This window comes from Dipodomys spectabilis, unplaced genomic scaffold (assembly GCF_019054845.1).
Source record: "Dipodomys spectabilis isolate Male_0828 unplaced genomic scaffold, ASM1905484v1 ptg000278l, whole genome shotgun sequence".
NCBI lineage: Eukaryota > Metazoa > Chordata > Mammalia > Rodentia > Heteromyidae > Dipodomys > Dipodomys spectabilis.
In genome coordinates, this window is record NW_024870955.1 from 2,012,142 (window position 1) to 2,031,020 (window position 18,879).

Consider the following 18,879-nt stretch of genomic DNA (forward strand, 5'->3'; position numbering starts at 1 on the left):
TTTGTTAATGATATTATATGGGTAAAATGGGCGTCATAAACTCTTCCATCTCAAAACATTTTTATACATTTTTGTTGTAAAAATACTGTACAGAGGGGTTATAGTTATATGAGCAAAGTAATAAATACATTTCCTATCAAGCATTGTTACCTCCTCCTTTGTTTTCCCCCCACCATTCCTTCCCTTACACCTCCACAAGTACACTCCTCATACCCCAAAGCCCCACCAAATGTCCCTAGCCTAAATTGTAAAGTTTGTTTTTCAAAATAATGTCTTGTGCATCTATTGTTATACAATGGGTCAAACTGAATTCCTATTTAAGCATGTTGTTTTTTTCCTTTCCCTCCCCAAAATAAAGAAGTGTACATTCAAGATGCAGGTGCACCAACATCAAATAAAGTGAAAACAGGGTTATACTGTTGGGGAGGAACGTATAAAAAAGAAAAACAATCACGTCGTACATTATAAATATGTGAGAAACAACAGCAAGAAAGAAAAAAAAAACACTTGTGTCTCTATCTTGGGGGTTATTTAGCTTAACATCAACTTATCTAGTCATATACACATAGGCTTTCAACTTTTCTGCTTATCCCAGACATATACTAGTTATTGCAAATAAGGGATACCATGGGACCTATGTTTCTTTGGACTTGGCTTACATCAGTTAATATAATTTTTTTCCAAGTCTTTCCATTTCCTAACAAATTGAGCGATGTCATTCTTTCTGATGGAGGCATAGAATTAATATACATATATATATATATATATATATATATATATATAGTATATGTGTGTGCGTGTGTGTGTACACACAAATACACACAGAACATTTTCCTTTTTTGTTTTTTAGAGCAACTTATTTTTCCACCTTCATCATTTTTTCAAATGTTTTTATTGTGATTAAGTGGTTACAAATTCCCCAAATTTCACAGTATTGTGGGATAGTGATGCTTAGTTTAAGTCACAAACACATTCTAACTTCGATGGAGCAAATTGTCTATTATGGTCTACAACATTTATCAATTCTATGAGCTTTGCAATAGAGTTATTTCTTCCATATGTAAATTTTTTGTTTTGAAATATGTATATTTCTTTTGTATTGCATAGCGTCAGCTGTTCCTTCTTTCCCACTTGTTCCCTCCCTCCCTCCAGTGACATTGAGTTGCTTAGTTCATTTTGGTCAATGTCCAGTGCAGCTGATGGATCCCACTGTTGTATGTTTTTCCCTGATTCCTTCTAGTTCTGTGTCATCCTCCTGGTTTCCCTTCAGTGTGCACATATGACGGGCAGAATGGGGTTATTTAGTAGTGATTCGACCAGATGAGTGGAAGTTCTTGGTTTCTTAAGTGTTGTTAATTTTGGCATATCACCTTACATTTTGGATTTAACATCCGCTTATCACGGAGACCATGTGCCATTTGTCTCTTTGCTTTTGGCTTAACTCACTCAACATGTTTTCCTGTAGCTTGATTGATTTCCCTACTAATGCCATTATTTTGTCCTTTCTAATGGCTGGAAAATATTCCGTTGTGTATAGTTACCACAATTTTTTGATCCATTCATCTCTGGTGGGACATATGGGTTGTTTTCATATCCTGGCTATTGTGAACAGTGCTGCAATAAACATGGAAGTGCATTTGTCCTTGAATATTGGTACCTGTTGTTCAGGATAGATGCCTAGAAGTGGTATGAGTGGGCCATAAGGAAGGTCAATATTTATCTTTCTGAGGACTCACCAGACTGCTTTCCAAAGTGGTTGTGTAAGTGTAAATTCACACAGAGAGAGAGAGAGAGAGAGAGAGAGAGAGAGAACATTTTCTTGATCCATTCTTCTACTGAGCAGCATCAGGGTTGGTTCCATATCTTAGCTATGGAAAATAATGCTACAATAAACATTGTTGTGTTGGTAATTTTAGTATGGACTGGTTTGTGATCATTTGGGAGAATGCCCAAAAGTGGGATTGCTGTATAATAGGGAGCTTTATGTGGAGGCTTTTGAGGAACCTCCAAACTGCTTTCCAAAGTGGATGAACAAGTTTACACTCCCACCAAGAATGCAGCAGGCTTCCCTTCTGGCCATATCCCTTCCAGCATCTGTTGTTGTAAAAATATGGAATGATTCACTAATTTGTGTATCATCCTTGTGCAGGGACCATGTTAATCTTCTCTGTATGTTCCAATTTTAGTGTATGTGCAGCCAAATTGAGCACAAAACATTTTTTATATATAAAGAGTAATTGATTTTCTTAAACTAGACAATTCAACAAAAATAAGTTCAAAAGAATTGTGAAATTTTAGAACCATGTGTTTCTTACATAAGCACACATTTAAGAATAAAGTCAAGATTGACATATCAAAAACAAAATAATTCCAGGTATTTGTTGTTCATGAGATTTGTAGGAGGAGGAATTCAATTATTCTACAAAAGACACTTGTCATAATGATCATTGCAGCAAATGTTAAGGTTTGTTAAAAGTTTTAATGTTTTAAATATGTTTAATTTTGGGATTTGCTTATATATGGCAAAATTAAGACTGTTTGGCAGGTCATAAAAATTTTTGATAAAGTATATAATATTTCTGGTAGCATGTACTAGTAAATATGAACATTTCAGATTTTATAGAAACTTTACTAATGAGAAGTTGTAAAGACTGTGTAAAGAAGCAGAGTGAAGAGTGAAGATTTTAAGTACACAGTTTCTGTTAAATCTTTAGGGCTCCTTTACGTTATATGTTAGTGATGAACAAATAATGATATAATCCACATACAAATGATTAAATGAACTATAAATAGTAATCTTAGTGAGTAAATTTAAAGGCTACTTATAGCTTTATCCAGTTTTAAATGTACAGGAATATGAGAAAATAGTAAACTCTACTATGTACACTTCAAATACTGAAAACCCTGGTAATTGTTTTGTTTTTTATTTTAGTAATCATTAATATTTAATTATTGTTTTCTTTATTTATAGCATTTTTCCTTGTTGTAATATAATACAACTTTTTGTGAGTCATGATTAAGAGGTACTTTGAGAATATTATTGGGATGGCAACACAATTTTTCATAGGTGCATGTGAATTTACAAAGAGCAAAACTAAAAACAAAATATTGATGAAAAATTATATCAAGTAGAGTCTGAATCAGGAGTGTTGATAAATGTCCACACCTAAAATCTTAACCCTAGGCTGGAGCATCTTATTTAAATATTGTTGAGAATTTCAAGACTTCCTTTATTTAGGGCCCTTAGAAGTATGTACAGCATGCATGTGTACAAAGCCAGTTACAACAGGCAAATATGACTACGTTTCCCCAAAAAGAATCTATGAAGTCAATAGTTATCTTCCCAAACAGATGAAAAAATGCGTCCAAAATGATTCAGTGCACCTACATTTGTGGAGTTATTTAAGTTATGGATTCTTTGTTAGACATATTCTTTTCTTTTAAAAATTGTCAAATATTAGTTTATAATAAACTTTGTCTAGTATTTCTTGGTTCAAAACAGAAATCTTGATACAGTTGATGTCACTTGGCTTTCTTACTATCTCAGTTCAAAGCCAACCTAGGCAGGAAAGTCTGTCACATTCTTATCTGTAACCAAACACCAAAAACGCCAGAAGTGGAGTTTGGCTCAAGTAGTAGAGTCCTAGCTTTGGGGGAAGTTGGCCAGGGAAGACATTTCTTCAGGGACATGGTCCAGCCTCTGAGTTCAAGCTCCAGAACAAGGACAAACTAAACAAACAAACAAGAAAAAAATGCACATATTTCTTTGGGACCATCCATAAAGCACTGGTTTGAGAACAGACTCCTTTTGCTGATCATACTCACTGAATCCTGCTTTTTTGGAATACTAATTGCGCTGGAGAATTCAGGACAAGACTAAATGAATTAATAAGTGACTCCTGCAACAACAGAATCATCTCAATAGTGAAATATCCATGCATAAGACAAATTAAAACCTCCAAGTCTTTGTTTCCTTGCAAAAGAAAACTTTTAAAACAATGTTTATTTCCTTTTGTTCTATGCTGGCCTTCAAATGACACATTGTTTCCTTTTGAAATACTTTCAAGAAGAAGTTTTCAGACAATTTTTATATGAATAAAGAACACACTCGAAAAAAGTCAGGGACAGTTTCTTCAAGCGTGGATTCTTTTTTTTCTAACAATGAATATATATTTTTTACAGTGAAAATACAATTACATGTGCAAGATAATGAGTACAGTTTTTATCAAGCATTGTAGCCTACTCCTTGGTTTCCCCTTCCCATCCCTAGACATAAAAGAAATGCAAATCAAAACAACATTGAGATATCACCTCTCCCCAGTTAGAATGGGTATAATCAAGAACTCTAATAACAACAGATGCTGGAGGGGATGTGCAGTCCCACTTTTGGGCATTTACCCAAATGTTTACAAACTAGACCACACTAAAGCTATGAGCACAACTAAGTTTATTGCAGCATTATTTATAGCTAAGATCTGGAATGAGTACATTTTTTATCAAGCAATGTAGCCTACTCCTTGGTTTCCCCTTCCCATCCTCCCCTCCCCCCTCCATCCAAGCCTCCTTCCCCCAACAACAAAGTTGTAAAGTTCGTTTTTGAAATAACGACTTCTACATCTCATTGTTGCAATGGGTCCACCTGTATCCTTATTTAAATGATTTGTTTTTTTTCCATTCCCCTCCAGAAATTATACCGACATCAAATACAGTGAAATCAGGGGTTATTGTTATCCCATGGGGAAGGGACATAAAAAGCAACAGGAAATCATCTTATAAATGTGTTAGAAAAAGGTCACATGAAAGAACAAAAAACATTCGAATACATATCTTAGGGTTCATTTCCCTAACATCAACTTATCTGATCTTTTTTGTTTGGCTCAGACATATACTAGCTATTGTAAATAAGGAAAACCATGGGACCTATGTTTCTTTGGGCGTGGCTTACTTCAATTAATGTAATTTTTCCAAGTCTTTCCAGTTCCTAACAAATGGGGCAATGTCATTCTTTCTGATGGAGGCATAGGATTCCATTGTATATATAAACCACATTTTCTTGATCCATTCATCTACTGAGGGGCATCTGGGTTGGTTCCGTACCTTAGCTATGGTAAATAAGGCTGCAATAAACATAGTCGTGCTGGTACCTCTAATGTGGCCTGTTTGTGAACATTTGGGTAAATGCCCAAAAGTGGGATTGCTGGGTCTTAGGGGAGCTCTATGTGGAGTCTTTTGAGGAATCTCTAAGAACCGACCTCAGGACTACTGGAATAGAATTGAAAACCCAGAAATGAACCTACAAACCTATAGCCATCTAATCTTCGATAAGGGAGCTAAAAAAATTGAAGAAAGACACTCTCTTCAGGTAAAATGAATGTTTTCAGGCTTCATAGAACTAGCACAAAGACATCTTTGGACATGAGGTAACACGCCTTTCAGAGACAACTTAGTAAATACAAAATATAAAATTTAAAGAACTTATAAAAACATTATTCATGTACATATGGCCATATAAGATAATGTTAAGAAAAATGAAACCCAAGATAGGGACACAACTTGTTTTATTCTTTATTGAAATTGTTTTAAATGTATCTAAAATGTACTATGTGATTTTTTCGTTTCTCCTCCATGTTCTTCCCGCATGATATAACTCCTGTTTTCACTGGATATGATGTTGGTGCCCTGCATCTTGCATATACATTTTTCTAGTGTGGGGAGGAGAAGGGAAACAACAAAATGCTGAAACAAAGATTCAGGATGACCTATTGTAACAATGATATGAACAAGACACTATGTAGAAAACGAATTTTACAACTTGTGGAGGGGAGGGGGAATTGGGCAGATGGGGAGGGAATGGATAACACAGGAAAAACAAAAGAGGATGTAACAATAAGAAATGTACTCATTACCTTACTTATGTAACTCTAAGCCCTCTGTACATTATTTTTTACTATAAAAACATAAAAGAAACAATTATCCATGAGTACATTAACTTCAAATTCCATAAGTGCTCTTAAAGTAAATTTAACTTGGAGAAGATTCTCAGAAAAGTTTATTTGTGTGTGTGTTGTGAATTATTTCCCAAGTGTACACAAGTTAACAGTAGAAGAAACAATAGGAATAATAAGAGAAAGAAAAGTTCTGTGTTTATGTCTAATGGTTCAATATAGTATAGAAGACTCTGCAAATAAGACAACATTGAACCAATAAAGCCAAGGCCATTATGTAGATCTATGGGAGTGACATAGAGAAATAATTAATACTAAGAGGAACATGAATGATGAGGCCACTCTCTTTCAACTTCTATCTCTAAATCATGGTTGCTAATCACACAAATTTGTAAAATGTACAATTGAAGAATAATTCTGGTTCCAAAGCAAGTTAGATATAAGAGCATGGACTTAACTGGAAAAAAAGTCCATGGTGAGAAAGCAGGAATTATACTAGCAATGAACTGGTGGCCAAGATCTCATTTCTTTTTCTTTCTTTCATCTTTTTTCTTTCTTTTTTTTTTTAATGGTTGAGGCAGGGTTTGAACTCAGCCTGGGAAATATCTCTCCACTCTTCAGCTCAAGACTAGTGCTCTACCTGTTGAGCCACAGCGCCACTTCCAGTTTTCTGGTGGTTAATTGGAGATAAGTGCCTCAGAACATTTCTTTCCTACTCATACAGGATTTGAACTGCAATCCTCAGATCTCAGCCTCCTGAGTACCTAGAATTATAGGCGTGAACTCAAGTGATGGAATACTAGTGATGAGCAAGATTGCTGAATGAGGTTGCTGAGGCTTTTGCATACACACATACAAACATACACATACACACAGAGGCACATATATGTGCAAACACACCTGCACAAATAAAACAACTCTCAGAATATGGAGAAATGTTAGAAAACAATAGAAAATATATCCTGAGTAAGACTAGATCAAGTGATAATTTTTAATATTAGAAAGTCCTCAAGTGAAATTTATTCAAAGTTTGATAATATTACATACCTAGGGACCAGAGATAAAAAGAAAGTCAAGTAATCATTATTAAAGGGATTGGATCCATGGAAGAATGAATCAGAGACCCCTGCAGGTGCATCTGAAAATGTTCATATCCTGTGTGAAATGATAGAACATCTTTGAAAATAGTACATAAACAACTTGAGCAGTCAGTCTAATGAATAAGATCATAGGAGAAGTTCAGAATTGCTAGTCTGTATCTAGATTAAATAAACCACCAAACTATGGAAGGGCAATTTGATACAAGCCTGGAATTCTAGCACTCAAGCTAAGACAGGAGATTAGAGAGTGGGATTACATAGTGATACCTTCCCTGGACAAGGTAGTATAATTTTGTCTCAATGAAACAAACCCAACAACAAGAAAGGAATACACAGTTGGAAGTTTGGGTTAATTTTGTCATTATGTTTTGAGAAGGCAAGTTTCCTATTGAAATGCAACTCATATATAATCCTCAGTTGTGTTTTAAATGCTCTCTGCATTACACAACATTCCTAGATGCAAAATGGCTCATGATTCCCAATCAAAAATTTGAAAAAATAAGCATCATTCTGTTGGATTTCAAAGAAATAATGAAGGATTACAAAATTTTAAGCCTGGAAAAATAAAAAGTTCATCTAACGTAGGACTTTGTAGACCTTGCTAAATTAGAATTTATATTTAAAATAAATATTTTGGTTTTGTTTCTAATTTCATATTCTATAGGATACTACAAAATTCTTTTTAAGTAGAGGTTTTAATTCACAAATTCACACATGAATCAGGCATTTTATTTGCTTAAAATATTCTTTCAAGCGAGGTATAATTAGAACTTAGTTAATTGATAATTCCAACAGTTCATGTATAAAATGAGATAGTGTGAATAATCTGCACAGAGTTGCCAACAAATGGATGATATTAATTTATTAATTTAGAACAAGCAATTTTTTGAGGCTTTGGTGTAACATGGTATGAAGACAGTAATTGTGTGAGGTCTTGGTTCTTCTATCTATTTGTAATACAGGAAGAAATTTCCTTAATTACATGCCTCTGTATACAATGAGAAAAATGCGAGGTTGGAGTTGGTTTTATTTTTTGGTTTGTCCTCAGGTTTGAACTCTGGGCCTGGCCACTCTCTTTGAGCCGGTTTTTGCTCAAGGCTCATGCCCTAGAACTTCAACCTCAGTGCCACTTGAGTCTGGCTTTTCCTGAGAAGTTTATTGGAGATAAGAATCTAAGGAATCTTCCTGACTGGGTGGGCTTTGAACCATAATCTTCTGATCTTAGCCTCCTGAATATCTATGATAGATAAAAATATAAATAATATTTGCAAGTGCTCTGATTTCTAGAAATCAGAAAAATGTTGCAGCAAAGTTTAGTGTAGTGTACTTTCCTCAATAGGAAAGGCATCATATTAGCACAAGTGTAGTATTTTTTCACAATAGTGATAAGCTATTCATGATGTGAATTAAGGGAATTTTAAGGTGCACCATACAAATTGGAAACTGTTGGGCTAGGAAGACGTTATGGCATAAAAGCTTGGGATTGATGATCACAGAAATAATAGCTTACTCTGATGAACAAATGTTTACTCTTGAGGAATTAATTATTACACATACTTCGTAGTTATATCCTCCACCAGAATGTGGCTATTTTTTTTGTTGATTTCTCAATATGTAGCACCCCATTAGAAACTGCAGTTATTCAGAAATAAATAACATACAAACAGGTACTGTTTTGAATATCTCTGATATGGAATGTTCAGAATTTGAAAATGAGTAGTTAGTATTTGTAAGAACTTTGAAGAACACATATATTCTGTCCTTTTAACAATTATTCAGTTTTAAAAGTTAGGAGTTTCCATAGAATTAAACTGTTTTCTGTTTTACTATGAGACAATATTAACTTATAATTTTTTTTGAAAATTATGACAGATATATTGTGAAAATATTGTATATTTGGATAACATTCAAGTTGATGAACCTCTGATAAAGAAAGGTGTAATTGATTCAAATTAGATGGCAAATAGTGTTCGTTTTTTAAAAGGTAATGCACATAGGATAATATTTACTATAGCAATACAGTGAAATTATACTTTATGTAACTTATTTTTGTTTAATTTTATTTTTAAGGTGATATATACAGGGATTGCATTAATTGTAAGGTAGTGAATACATAACATGTACCTCATTTTTCTCACACTTTTCCTTTCCCCCCAAACCCCTCACAAGTTGTAATGTAAATTTCCAACATGTTGTCTTGTGAGTACTGCTATTGCATTGGTTTGCCCTTTGTCCTTTGTCTCCCCAATTTGTTGTTCATCTTGCCTTCTCAAATTAAGATAAATGCATGTGCAATACACACAGTACTGAAATCAAATACAGCAGGGGATAAACTATAGGGGAAAACACAAAAGAAATCACATAGTACATTTAAAAAAAAACAATCACAAAGAAAAACCTCTATTTCCATATCTAGGTGTTTATTTTGCTCAACATGATCTTGTATGGTCCTATATGCAAAGCTTTTGAGCCATTCTGCTCATCTGCTAGTGTTATTCTATACATATCCTATTATTACAAATGAGGGAAACTATGGAATCTGTTTCTTTGAGTCTGGCTTATTTTATTTAGCAGGATTTTTAAAAATCTTTCCATTTCCTTTTGAATTGGAAGCATAGAGTTCAACCATATATATATATATATGTCCACAAAATGTGGTATATATACATATATATATCACATTTTGTTGATTCGTTCATCTACTGAATGGCATATTGGTTTGAAAATGTTTGCATGTAAGTATTACTTAGGGTCATTCAAAAATGACAGATGACACCTCCCCAGAAATACTAAAATCATGATTTCTTCGTAAGAAAGGATTTTATGGTGGTACAAGTGTTGAAATATCTGGATGAATGTAATTTATATCTTGCACTGAATTAGGCAGGAAGATATCTAATATTAAATAGGATAAAAATGGTAGTGACAAAATATTTCCTTGAGAAAGATATAGGAGTCTGCCAGAAGTATGAAGAAATTCAGATAATTTTAAAGAATTTAGAAATACAAGCTCAAATATGTTTCTTTAAATAAAAATTATGTAAGTGGAAGGGCAAAAGAAGGAGAAGAGAGGAAAGTAACTGACAGCAGATCATTGTCCCAAGTCAGAGTATAAAAAGTCATAATCTAGAGTTCGGATGAAGATGGCAGAAGGTCTAGGCTAAACGAGCTATCATGTAGACAACAGTTTTAGTGTTCCAGTCAACAGTCCTAGGCTAGAGAATCACACCCAGTGTGCCATCACAGTACAGAGAGTTTGGCCAGAGATGGAATATCCAGGCAAGGAAACAGATCAGAGAATCAGCGGCCAGAGCCAACATGCCTACAGAGAGAGTCCAGTCAAAAAGATGCCAGACACAGTGTGCGTATTCTACTCAACACCAGGAAGAACTGACAAGGAAGAGATATATTCATGCTGCATATCACAGACCATAGAGGGCCCAGTCACCAAGATTCTGACATGAATAGAACCCTGACATCCTCACTCCTTCTCAGAAAGCAGAGGAAGGAAGGTGGCCCCTCTCCCACCACCAGAGAGCTCCATCTTTGATACTGACAAAGGCCCAGAAATTGATACTGACAAAATGCCCAGACTTTTCACTGTGCAACTACAGGACTTTGGTTGATGCTTGCCTTAAAATAGTGTTCTAGCACAAAAATGGATTCATGGAATCCAATAAAAGACAGCTGAAAGAAGTCAGGGAGACCGGAAAGGGAATGTTGAATGGAGCCCAACAGAAGGAATGGGAGTCTAAGGAAACCATAACCGATCAACTAAGTGATTTGAGAATAAAAACAACACCAAATTAAGGAAATAATGAAGTTCATATAAGATCTAAAACAAAGCTCCAACAAAGAATTTGAAGTCATCAAAGCTGACCAAATAGAAGGAAAAGAAATTAAAAACAAAGTGGAAAGTCTTGAGAGTATGGAAGACCATGTAGAAGATCGAATATGAGGGATTGAAGACAGCAAGGTTATTATACAGAAAGAACATACAACTATCCATGACAAATCCAAGAAATATGCTAGATCTACTCAACATTTGGAAGACACCCTCAGAAGGTCTAATCTGAGGATAATGGGCATAGAGGAGCACCTAGAGTCAGAAGTTAATGGTCTAGGAAATTTGGTTAACATTTTCCAAGCAGAGAACTTCTCAAACATGCAAAAAGATAGACCTATTCAGATTCAAGAAGCTTTTAGAACCCCAAATAGACCAGACCATGACAGGATATCACACCGTGACATTATAATCCCCACAGCATCAATTCCAAGGAAAAAATCCTTAAAGCAGTCAAGGAGAAAAGATCAACCACTTACAAAAGAAAACCAATTAGAATAACCTCAGATATCTCAGTGGAGAAAATTACAGCAAGAAGAGCTGCCATGCCCTAAAGACAAACAATTATCATCCAATTATACTGTACCCAGCTATACTCTCCTTCATAACCGAAGGCCAAATTAAAACCTTCCATACCAAAGAACAACTGAAACAATATATATACACCAAACCAGCCCTATAAATGACACTTAACGATGTATTACACATAGAAAATCAACAAGACCACAATAAAGGCAAAGAAACCGCACTCAAACTGAGAATCCAAGAACCATAGGAAGAACCCAGTTGCTGCAGCCCCCAAGAAGGGGCATAAAATAGCAGGAACTCCCAAACAGCTCTCAATTCTAACTCTCAACATTAACGGATTGTCTCTCCAATTAAGCGACATAGACTGTCAAGTTGGATTAAGAAGCAAGATCCTTCTATCTGCTGCCTTCAGGAGTCTCATATTGCCCATAAAAACAAACACATTTTCAATGTGAAAGGCTGAAACAAAATCTACCAAGCAAACGGCCCACATAAACAGGGGGAAGTTGCAATCCTAATAACAGATAAAATAGACTTCTAATTAAAATTAGTGAGAAGAGATAAGGAAGGTTGCTACATACTAATTAAGGGATCTCTCCTTCAAGAGAATATTACAATTCTATATATCTATTCACCAAACAACCAAGCACCCAAATTTCTTCAAGAAACACTACTTTCCCTCAAATCTGACATAGATCCAAAGACATCAATTTTTTGGGACTTTAACACACCACTTTCCCCACTAGATAGATCAACTCGGGAAAAACTCAACACAGAAACTGCATATCTAAACACTTGCATAGATCAACTATATTTAACAGACATCTACCGTATATTTCACCCAGCAGCATCAGAATACACGTTTTTCTCAGCAGCTCATGGCACATTTCCCAAAATAGACCACACTTTAGGTCACAAAACAAACTTTTCCAAATTCAGAAACATAGAAGTTATACCTTGCATTCTCTCACACAACAAGGGAATAAAATTAGAACTCACCACCAAAAGCCACCGAAGAAAGTCCTGTAACACATGGAGGCTGATAAACACACTGTGGAATGACAAGTGGGTCATGAAAGACATTACAAAGGAAATTCAAATATTCATGATATTCATCAAAGGTGAACACACAAATTACCACCTACTCTGGGACACAGCAAAGGCAGTACTTAGAGACAAGTTTATAGCCTTGAGTTCCAACACAAACAACTTGTATATATCTGAAACCAACAATTTAATGGGACATCTGAGAGCCTCTTTGAATAAGAGCAGGAAGATAATCCCTAATCCAGTAGATGGAAAGAAATGATTTATATTCAATCAGAATTAAAGAATTAGAATCCAAAAATACCATAGAAAGAATCAACAAAAGAAAGAGTTGATTCATTGATAAAATTAACAAAATTGACAGAACTTTAGCAAATCTTACCAGAAAAAGAAGAGAATACACCTAAATAAATAAACTCAGAGATGAGAATGGACACATCACCACAGAAACAATCAAGATTCAGAACATTATAAGGGAATACTTCTTAAAACTTTATGCTAATAAGTTTGAGAACTTGGCAGAAATGGACCTTTTCCTAGCAAATATTGACATGCAGAAACTAAACCAAGATGAGTTAAACCATCTTAACAGGCCTATATCCAACATTGAAATAGAAACAGCAGTAAGAGTCTTCCCATCTAACAAAAGCCCAGATCCCAATGGATTTACAGTGGAATTCTACAAGGCCTTCAAAGAAGAGCTCACACCAACACTCCTCCAAATCTTCAATGAAATTGAAAGAGAAAGTTCACTACCGAACTCATTCTATGAAGCCATCATAACCCTCATCCCAAAACCAGGCAGGGAGTCTTCAAAGAAAGAGAACTATAGACCCATTTCTTGGATGATCATTAATGCAGGAATTTTCAACAGACTTTTGGCCAATCGACTTCAACAATTCATCCAAAAAATCATACACCTTGATCAAACAGGATTCATTTCATGCAAAGTTGGTTCAATATACACAAATCAATTAATATAATTCATCACATCAACAAGAGCAAGGACAAGAACCACATGGTTATCTCAATAGATTCAGAAAAAGGATTTGACAAGATCCAACACCCCTTTATGTTGCAGATTCTGCAAAGATTAGGAATCCAGGGAACATTCCTCAGTACAACAAAGGCTCTATATGACAAACTTACAACCAGCATTATACTTAATGGTGAAAAACTAAAGCCATTTCCTCTTAACTCAGGAATGAGACAAAGATGTCCACTGTCTCCACTTCTCTTCAATTTAGAATTAAATGCCTAGTTAAACCATAAAACCAGATGCAAACATTAGAGGGATCCAAATAGGGAAAGAAGAAGTAAAACTCTCCCTCTTTGCAGATGACATGATCTTGTATTTAAAGAAGCCCACGGACTCCACTCTCAAATTACTTAAGCTGATTCAAAATATTGGTAAAGTAGCAGGGTATAAATTTAACCCTCAAAAATCAATGGCATTTCTGTATGCCAACAATGAGAAAAGCATGCTGAAAACCAGAAAACAACTCTATTTGTCATAGCCCCACAAAAAATAAAAAAACCTAGAAATTAACATACCCAAAGAAGTGGAGGATCTCTATGATGAAAACTTTAAAAACTTGAAAAAGGAAATCAAAACAGAACTTAGAAAGTGGCAAAAAAAAAAAAAACTCCCATGTTCCTGTATTGGAAGGATCAACATCGTGAAAATGGCAAAACTTCCCAAGGCTATCTAAAATTCAGTGTGATACCTATCAATATTCCAACATCATTCTTCAAGGAAATAGAAAAGGCAATCCAAAAATTCATATGGAACAATAAAAGACCCCAAATAGCAAAAACGATCTTTAACAGAAAGAACAGTGCTGGAGGAATATCAATACCAAATTTCAAACACTACTACAAAACCATTGTAATCAAAACAACTTGGTACTGGCACAAGAACAGACCTCAGGACCAATGGAATAGAATTGAAAACCCAGAAATAAACCCACAGACCTATAGTCATCTAATAGTTGATAAGGGAACTAAAAAAATAGAATGGAATAAAGGCAGCCTCTTCAGTAAATGGTGCTGGCAAAATTGGTTAATCACTTGTAGAAAATCAAAAATAGATCCATAATGTCATCCTGCACCAGAATCAAATCCAAATGGATCAAGGACCTCGGAGTCAAAGCAGACACTCTGAAAACATTACAGGTCTGAAATCATTACTAGGTCTCCTTGGCATAAACCTAAAGTTTCTTAAAAGAGATACAGAAACACAACAAATCAAAGAAAATTTGGAAAAATGGGATTGCATTAAGTTGCAGAGCTTCTGCATGGCAAAGGATATAGATAGCAAGATCAATAGAAAGCCTACTTATTGGGAGAAGATATTCACTAGCCATCCAATGGACAAGGTTATCATATGTAAACTATACCTGGAACTCAAAACATTAAATCCCCCAACAACAAATCCTCAAAGAAACAACTGCCCAATAAATAAGTGAGCTACATTGCAACAATGAGATGTACAAGTCGTTATGTCGAAAATGAACTTTACAACTTTCATGGGGGGGGCGAGGAGGATTGGGGGCGGGGGGAGGATGGGAAGGGATGGGAAGGGGAAACAAAGGAGGAGGCTAAAATGTTTGATAAGAAATGTACTCATTATCTTGCCCATGTAATTTTAACTCCTCTGTACAGTATTTTCAAAATAGAAATAAATAAATAAATAAAAATAAGAGGGCTAAAGACTTACGGAGAAAATTCTGTGAAGAGGAAAGAAGGATTGCCAATAGACACATGAAGAAATGCCCGACCTCACCAGCCATAAGAGAAATGCAAATCAAAACAACATGGAGATACCACCTCACCCCAGTTAGAATGGCCATAGGCAAGAACAAAAATAACAGATGCTAGAGTGGATGTGGCCAGAAGGGAACCTTACTTCATTGTTATTGGGAGTGTAAAATTGTTCAACCACTTTGGAAAGTTGTATGGAGGTTCCTCAAAAAACTCCTAGAGCTCTCCTATGACCCAGCAATCCCACTTTGGGACATTTACCCATATGATCACAAACAAGACCATACTAAATCTTCCAGCACAACTATGTTTATTACAGCATTATTTACCAGAGCTAAGATATGGAACCAATCCAGATGCCATTGAGTAGATGAATGGGTCAAGAAAATGTGGTATATATACACAAAGGAATTCTTTGCCTCCATCAGAAAGAATAACAATGCTCCATTTGTTAGGAAATGGAAAGACTTAGAAAAAATTATATTAAGTGAAGTAATCCAGCCCCAAAGAAACATAGGTCCCATGTTTTCCCTTATTCAAATACCACTTCTGGTTTGCACACACACAGTCTATGTATGAGGGTACGTTCTCCATGTTAAACAATAGGGTAGTACTCCCTATCTGAACGGGAAAGTTCCACAGTATAACCCTATGCCCACATTAGAGGGTGTACAATTTTCTTGGAGCTCATTAGTTTACCCAGGAGAAATATAAATATCCATAAATTTTGGAGCTAATTAGTAAATATCTGAATTAACACTAGATCCTAGATGTTGTGTTATTACAAGTCAACATTGTATTATTGTTACATAAGAATCCTTCCCTACTTGCCAATGTGTAAGAGAAAATGAAAGAAAGGCATTAAAGCAAAATGCCTTATCTTTTTAGGAATTTAATCCTAGTGATGAGGGTAATGTCTGAACTCTTCCATTCAATAAAAGCTTGAAGTTTATCAGAGCACTTCCTACATATAAGAATTTGTGGCAGTTTGAATGACAAGGTTATTTCATCATGGAGATATCACCAAAACACTGTTCTTATTGAACTTGTCTATACCTTTTTAGTTTTCAAATCCAAATAGCATATTTCCTTCAATATCTCTGTAACAGTTTTGAACTTTTCTTCCTGCAAATTCTTTCCTTTCTTTACTTCTGTAAATCTGCGTTTATTACTTTCTTGTTTCCTTATTTATCTCATTCTTCCAATCTTGTCCACACTGGTACTCACATTGTTCAGAATTGTGTCAGAACTTTCCCTTAACTCTTCCCTTTAATAATGCCCCCAATTTTATTATTCTTTTTCATATAAACTTTACAACTATCAGAGTTTTTTTTCTCCCTAAATCCATCATTTCCACCTGCAATCCCTATCACCAAGAATATCACTAACACAGTTGCCTGGCCAGAGAGGTAGACCACTTTAGATTTCTTCTTACCCTTCTGCTCTCACCCATTAGTTAAGATGAATGATCAAGATTTTCTGAGTTTCTGTCACTAATATGATTTCTATGTACTCATTTTTATGCCCCTGACACCAGCCTGTTTCATGTAATCATCACTGGTCACCTAGATTTAAGCAACCTTTTACAAAGTATGTTTTTCCCCATAGTCTTTTCTTATTGGCCCTTTCCATCACCAAATTACTTCTGCTTGTAAGCACACAGAGTGAAGGGCTCAGACACAAATTCTAGTATCATTATTTACTCATTACATTGACTACTGGCCTTACATTTCTCATCTGTAAATGGATGTAATCTACCAGAAATATTGAAGAATATATTTGTTGGCTTATAGAGCAAAAAAAAAAAGAAAGAAAAGTGAAGAGTCCTTACATTTTCCCCCTTAGCTTACAAATAAGGAAAGTGTCAAATTCAGTTTGTTGGTATAAAGTCACAAATTTTTTCATGCAGAAATAAAACTAAATTTTCCTCCTGGCTCTAAGGACCGTGTCCTTTTAATGTAACTCCAGATATTTAAATGGTATTATGTAATTGTGTCATGTGTTTACAGCTATATTGAAGAATATGTCATTGGAAAACATTGGTTATTGAATAATGTCTTTATGAGAATGGTATTTGAACTAATCACACTAAGTTGAAAACTACATCTTAGTCCATCAAAATTTTTCTTATTGCTTTATTTGTTGCCAAGAGTTCTTAATAAATTTATACATAGATTTTCTCCAGTTAACTGGATGGAAACTAAAACTGATCATGGATTTCTGCCTAATGAGTGAAGTATGCTTCTTGAGGCATGTGTTGTTAACTTCTAGGGATATATAACTAAGCCAATGGCTATGTGGGTAGTTAAAGGCTTTCTCCTAAATTCCTCAGGCTAGAACAAACAAGATCATTTGTAACAGAAAGCACTCAGCTTATTATATTTTATCTATGTGGGATAATCAACATGTGCAAATAAACGATTTTATTTATAAGAAAACAATAGTACCAAGAAATGTGAGTATATTTAGAGAGACTGAAAGAATAACATTAAGGTATTTACTGTCTCACCTGTTTATGTGATTGTATTTCTTGATATTGAGACTCTCCTCTTATTATTCTTATTGTATTAATCCAATGCTTTTTAGTACTATGTATTCAATGTGGGAAATCTGGCTTACAAGATGTCTAAAAATTTTTCCTTTTTAATCACAACCTTGTCATTATCAGGCTACACTGTGGTCATCATCATCTTCATAAAAATTATTATTAGAATCATAAGTGCTAACTATTGAACGTATGATACCTGTCTATGATTTTGCAATATTTGTATTATGATTAATAATTTTAATGTTACCACTGTGCATGCATACATGTTAAAATTTTGAATAAATAAAGAAACAAAAAAAAAACTAAGCCATATCAGGTAGCTTGTCTATGTGCTTATAACAAATTATTCAATAGATTTTTGAGGCATTGCAAATTCCTAACCAGTATGAATTATCTTCCTCTCTCCCTGTCATTACACACGAATATTTAAGAGTTCGAACAGAATTTTTTCAAGTAATATACTATAAACGTTACCACAATATCATGCATATATCTAAAATTCCCTTGAAATTAATAAACTGTACTTTCTATTGAAATATTAGTTATTTTATACTAGGAAACTTTTCGAAAAATAGACAGCCTATCTTTGAAATAAAAAAAATAGTTGAATAAAGGTTTCAGAGGGAGCTCCGGGATGATGGTAGAGGAGAAGCTGGAGGCTAAACAAGCTCTCACATGGAAAGCAGTTTTTGTTCCAGTGAATAGTCCTAAGCCAGATAATCACACCAAGTAGGACAGAGAGTTAGGCCAGAGAGAGAAAATCCAGGCAAGGAGACAGATCTGAGCACTTGCCAGCTGCTGTAGCTGAGGTGGCAGCTGCTGAGGCGGCAGCGGCGGCAGCTATAGCCACCATACCGGCAACAAAGAGAGTCCAGGATGAAGGCCCTAGAGGCGGCAGGTGAGCGGATTCTACTCAACACCAGCAAGAACTGACAAGGAACAGACATCTTCATCCTGAAGTTTGCTCGCCGACCAGAGACGACACAAGAACCAAGATTCCGGCGTGAGTAGAAGCCTGACATCCTCACTCCTTCTCAGGGTTCAGAGGAAGGAAGGCCACCCCTCCCCTCGCCACTACCAGAGATCTCCATCTTTGATACTGAC

At 35.2% G+C, this 18,879-nt stretch overlaps 1 non-coding gene across 1 annotated transcript; it reads right to left on the reverse strand.

Annotated features, from left to right (window-relative positions):
- Positions 1-2,104: 2,104 nt before the first annotated feature.
- On the reverse strand, positions 2,105-2,210 carry LOC122126439. The gene has a single exon (XR_006150927.1). It is a non-coding gene; the product is annotated as a U6 spliceosomal RNA (small nuclear RNA).
- Positions 2,211-18,879: the final 16,669 nt, after the last annotated feature.